This window comes from Octodon degus, unplaced genomic scaffold (assembly GCF_000260255.1).
Source record: "Octodon degus isolate 3935 unplaced genomic scaffold, OctDeg1.0 scaffold00097, whole genome shotgun sequence".
NCBI lineage: Eukaryota > Metazoa > Chordata > Mammalia > Rodentia > Octodontidae > Octodon > Octodon degus.
In genome coordinates this window covers 9,785,148-9,790,957 of record NW_004524673.1, presented here as the reverse complement: position 1 = coordinate 9,790,957, position 5,810 = coordinate 9,785,148, and the positions used below count along the sequence as shown (strand labels likewise).

Here is a 5,810-nt window from a genome sequence, read left to right as displayed (position 1 = left end):
TTTTTTTTTTTTTTTTTTTTTTTTTTTTTTTTGTTTGTTTGTTTTTCTTCACAACTCCCTGCCGTCCTCGCGACCCTACGGGGCACCCTGAGTTCGACTTCCTTAGACTTCATGGCGAAAAAGGCATGAAGGGGTTGCCTGAGCTGAAGGAACTGCTCTCTGAGAGTAGGAAAGCCGAGGCACAACACGCCAGGAGCCTGGGTTTTGCGCGCCTGAGCTGGGTGCTCTGGGACCAAGAGCGGGCTTGCGGTGCGCTCGGTCCGGGCTTCGCCCTAGTTTGCCTTGCAGGCGGCGGCGCCTCCCTCCGACAGCCGAGGAGAGAGTGCTGAGTCCCCGCTTAGGGATGCGCTCAGAGAGCGGCTAGACGCGGAGGCTCTGCAGACCCAGGCGGTTGCTGGGCCAATCCTGCGTCTGCACCCCCGCGTTGCGCGCTCGCTGGAGCTCTGGCCGTGGGAGGAGAATGTGATGGTGACTCGCGTCCCGCCACCTGCCGGACATCACCAACTCCCCGGATTTCCTGTCTCCGGGCTCTAACACTTCCAGGGAAAGCTCTGAATTGCGCGCGGGTTGTTTAGCCTTTGCCTGTTGGTGGTGTTGTTTGTGTAGATCTGGGGGTGGCGGGGGTGGTGAAGACAAGGGTCAGATCGGGTTAAAGTCTCAGCTTTGCGAAGAAAACGCTACCGCGGAGTCCCAACTTGTTCTTAGCAGCAGGAGAAACTGGGTTTGATTTACTCTGAAGGAAGAACTTGGACCCAGCCATCCACTTCAGGGGCGCGGCTAGAACCTAGAGGCCAGCTGGAGGCAGCTCCAGCCCCTCACTTCCCCCACACCCCAGTCGTTTTTTTCACCTGCTGAGTCCAAGAATAGAGTAAGAGGCTGGCACCAGAGAACTAAGGAGTTGGTTACTGGGCAGTTTCAGAGTTTATAGTATTACTGCCGTCGTCATTAATAATACTGTTCTTGTTACTGGCACAAATGGCAAGGATTTTGGTACTCTATTTGATTGTTATAATCACCTGAAAACTCAGTTTCTATCTGCTCTCCTACAAATGATGTCCTCTCCTGTCTGATGTGTCTCCACCAAAGGAAATTACCCCCTTCAGAGCTGTAGTGTTGTCAAGAATGTAGCTGAGGAATTGATTTTATCTAAGAATAATGAAAGCAACAAATGTAGGACCACAACATGTTTGCACCCCTGCTTATGGGTGAATTTCTACCCATTCACCTTCCTCAGCCTTCACTGGTAAGAGAACTGTGGAAGCACAACCATCTTGGACCCCACACTTGACCCAGATTGCCTTCCTATCATTCACAAAACCTGGGACAGTCTTTTCCTTAGCTAGCGTGACCCCTGCAGTTGCACAGGGCATGCTCCCTGACAGTGGCAGGCTTTAGTGCCTACACTGGCTAAAGCCACAAGGACACCTTCGGTTGCCTCTTCTCACCTTGATTCCTCATCAGATCTCCTCCAGAGTAAAGGCTTGACCAACTCATGAAGCAGAAATGGGGGCAAGAGTGTGGGGGGACAGTCTGGCTGTGTTACACTGAGCGTAGGAATGAGGTCCAGCCTCCACACTGGCCACATCCCTTCCTGCCAGAGAAAAACAGAGACAAATAAGGAGCAAGAGAGAAGCATTATAAGTTGGAGACAAGCTGCTGAAGTCTGCTTCCGCTGTGTACACCGACTTTGGGGCGACCTTCTTCTCAGTGCCTCTCATTTTCCCTATTTTCCAATTCACAGTAGCCATGTCTTTCTAATAGGCCTGTTATTACAAGATGATCTAATTTTGCATCCACCTCCGCACTCAGTGCTACCCCCAAAATGCTTTGAGCATCCTGGGAATGTCAAACTATAAAATATGCAATTTTAATGTTTTGTGAAAAGTTTGCTACACTGCAGGTTCAGGAGATAGATTTTAGCATGTGTGCCATGTGGCAGTGTAAAGTTAAGATGGAAAAGGAAAGTACAAACATAAAAATGACTTAGCATTCTTGACATTCTTGTGCATAGTTGTAGCGAAATTATCTTTCGTTTGGTGAAGAGTTGCCCAGAAATTTAATCAGTGTTTATGCTACTGAAACACCCCTTTCTACCTTTCTCCTCAGTAAAATTTTACGACCCAGTTCTCACTGGAAAGGCAATGTAGTAAGAGCTGGGAGTTAAGATGAGAGATTGAAGGGTTGTTAGGGGAATTGTCACACAGAGCTTAAATACTGGAATGGAAAGTTAGATTCCATATCTCTGCAAAGCAGTGAAACGTTTTTCTAGAAAACTCAGTTTTGCAGTTTATGATAATGGACCTGATATAGATTGTTCTCTGAGATTCAGAAAGAAGACACCACCAGGTGGTTCCAAGATGGCTACTAAGGTGCTTTTCACACCTGCATTTGGTGGAGGTACTGTCTTCTCCTGACCACCATCTGGGAGTGACTTTTCTCCCTTTCTGAATATTACAGTAGTTGGGCACCTCAGAGAAACTCAGCCATATCCTCTCAGACCCTGCTATATTTCCCCAAGTTCTGAAGCATGTCAAAGACTGCAGCTGTTGGCAAGTAAATAGCTCGAAGTCATCAAGAGAGCCACTGAAAAGTGGGTATGTTTTCCCTTGGTGAAGACGTTACTGAATGCCTTTTGAGCTAGAAAATGAGCAGTTTAGAAGAGCAAGAGGGATTTCCTTGACTTCCCTCTACCCATAAACCAATAGTTGCATTTTTCTTCCCTCATAGTAGTGAACACTGTTTGGTTATGCATTTTTTACAATTTTGGACTTAAAATGGGGTTTTGCCTGGTGGCAGTCTATGGAGGGAGGAAAAAACGTAAAGAGATACGGAAGGAAGAGCTGCAGTAGCTAGAACATAAATCAGCCAGAATATATGGGGGGGTGATTAGAATAGGTCTTTTCACCCTAAAAAAAAAATGTCCACTTTGGAAGAAAAGGAAGTCTGATTATTGGCATCCCGGGCTGAAACCAAGGCAGCTGATGCCGAGAAGAGCCAAAGGGCAGTCCTTCTTAGTTTAGAAACAGCAAGACAGCCTCTGCCAAAGATTGCTGTAAACATGGAATAAAGATTTCATTGTGGGCCGGTGTGACTAGAATAATTAGACAGTTAATTGTTCATTCTGATCAGGTGGTGCTGCAATCAGGCATGCAAAGTAGCGAAAATAAGAGCAAGGGGGGAACGGGAAAAGTAATACTTATCATTTTTATATTCTCTTCTTTTTTACTTTGGTGGCACTCTGGGAAATCCTGATTAGTTTCAAAAAAGAAAAAAAAAAAAACATATCCTCAGAACACTGGAGTGCTAAAATACATTGCTGCCATTTTTCCCTTTCCATGTTCTATTCCAGAGATGGACAAAAATTTTCATCTCTGAAACAGCACAGGAAGGATAGTAAAAATACACTAGACAATTCTCTTATTGACTAATAGGTATTAGGTGTAAACCTTAGTGCAACACAATCATAAAAACATCACCTAGTTTTTATGCTTCAACACTTTTCATAGACATAAATGATTAAGAAGTAAATATTCCATTTTTGATGTTTATTTTCTATTGTGAAACGAATTGTCTACAATGATTTTCATCCTTCACATTTAATTGAAGAAGTAGTGTCTGCATTTTCATACTAATTTAGACACAAAATGTACTTTAAATTATAAAGGTGATTTTAAGCAACTGAACAGCTACAGTTATCATAGGAAGTACCCTGTTATTTGCTAACAGATAGCACTGTAATCCATTTCTTCTGAAATAACTGCAAAAGAAGGCATGAGCAAGGGACTCTAGAAAACATTAAGCCTGTGGTGTCTAGGGAAATGCAGAACTGTGTATTCAGTAGGTTCAAGCTCTCTGAATTCTGATATTGACATGGAATATGGGGCAAAGTTGTAACTATTTGAATTAAAATAGGAACATCTTTATATGCCAGTGTTAAGTATAATTGTTCTGGGAATAAAATACACTGTTACAAAGAAAGCATAATAAATTAAGACAGTGTCATACAATTTCATAAAGAGAAATACTTAAGTCTCTCCGAAACAATCATCTTGTCTTTTTAAGGGGTGTGACAGTATCTTTACTAACCTTAGGTGCTTTTATCCATCACAAATAAAAGGGATCACAAAAGCAAACTGCTTTTATTTTGTTAATGTATTTGGTGCAGGATCTCACTATACAGCTAAGACTCATAGTGATCCTCCTGTTTTCAGCCTCCCCAACACTGCGATTATAGGCGTGTGCTACCATGCTAGGACTCAGTCACTGACTCAGTGCGCCCAGGGGCAGGGATGGTGCAGCATGTGGTGCCAGTGATCGAACCCTGGTCCCTACACTTGCCTAAGCAGACACTTATCCACTGAGCTATCTCACCAGCAATCAAACTACTTACTAATGTGTTAAAAAGCATAAATGGTACAAAATATGAAGTTAGCTCTAAGAACTGAAAATTTTACTTTACAATATGTACTCTAAGCAATTAAAAATAGAAATCCATTCTAAAGAGAAATTTAGTCTTTTCTCATTTAATTGCTACTCATGGTTTGCTAAATAGTTTTTCAGAGTAATCTACTCATCTCTTGCTAACCAAGAGTGTCCAGTTAAGACTGTTCCTAATTACATATGGATTAACTTAATTTTAGAACTCTGAGAATGAACTCAATTCAAAGTGTTATTCAAATACAATGCAAAATAGAATGGTCCAATTCACCTCAAGGTATATATGCAAATTTTTTAAGTTTAAGGGATCATTAAATGAACATTTAGTGTGGAAATATATCACTGAAGAATAAAAGTAAGAAAGCTATAGACTGTGATATCTTTTTAAAATACCTAAAGTTTTAACAGTATCTCTCATTTCTTCTTCTGAGGCACTTAATACTGATCATGTAAAATATCACAGAAAAGTAAAAATGTCAAAAACATGCATAGCATTCATGATGGGGAGTATTTTTGCTATTTATAGGAACATCTGACAATCTAAAATATGGAGATTATTCTAATGGCAATACCTCTTAAAGAAGATATCTTGCACGGGACAGACATTTCTTTAGCGTTCCTGGCTATTTCTTCATAACATTTGTTCAAATGTGATTATAGTATATTTTAATATATGTCAATTTGATATTTTAATTTTTTTATTATGTTGAAAATACATTTATGGTGCATAAAATGATATTTAAGAGATATTACATGGAGTAAATGTTATCATAGTGGAATAATTCACATATCCATCATTTCACACAACTGCACTGGGATCTCTTGTTTCTGTATTCCTCCAGCCAGTGCACTACACCTAGTTTATTTCCATATCTTGGCAGCTGTGAATGGTGCTTCAGTGAACATGAGTGTACAGATATTTTTACAAGATAGTCATTTCATTGCCCTTGGATATATACAGAGGAAAGATCGCAGGGCCATATGGCAGTTGCATTTAATTTCTTAGGATCCATACTGTTTCTACAATGGCGTACCACTTTACATTCTCACCAACAATATACAGGGTTCCCTTTCCTCTTCATCCTCACCAGCATCAAGTATTACTGCTTGTCTTTTTCATAAAAGCTATCTTAACAAGTGGAAAATAACATGATAGCTTTGATTTGCATTTCCTTAATAATCAGTGACGTTGAACACCTTTGTATGTACTTGCTGATATTTTTAACTTTATGCTTTTTATTAGTATGTATTGATCATACATATTAATTACATTTATCATAGGGAATTTGTGCCTATATCTAACATATCTTAATTCTTTTTTTCTCTTTCTCCTCCTGTGGTGTATCCCTTCTTCCTCTCCCCATTTACACAGG

General features: G+C 40.8%; 1 protein-coding gene across 1 annotated transcript in view; it reads left to right on the top strand.

The window, feature by feature from the left end:
- Positions 1-5,810, top strand: part of Cdh20 (cadherin 20) — a 272,474-nt gene that overhangs the window by 455 nt on the left and 266,209 nt on the right. The window lies entirely within an intron of this gene.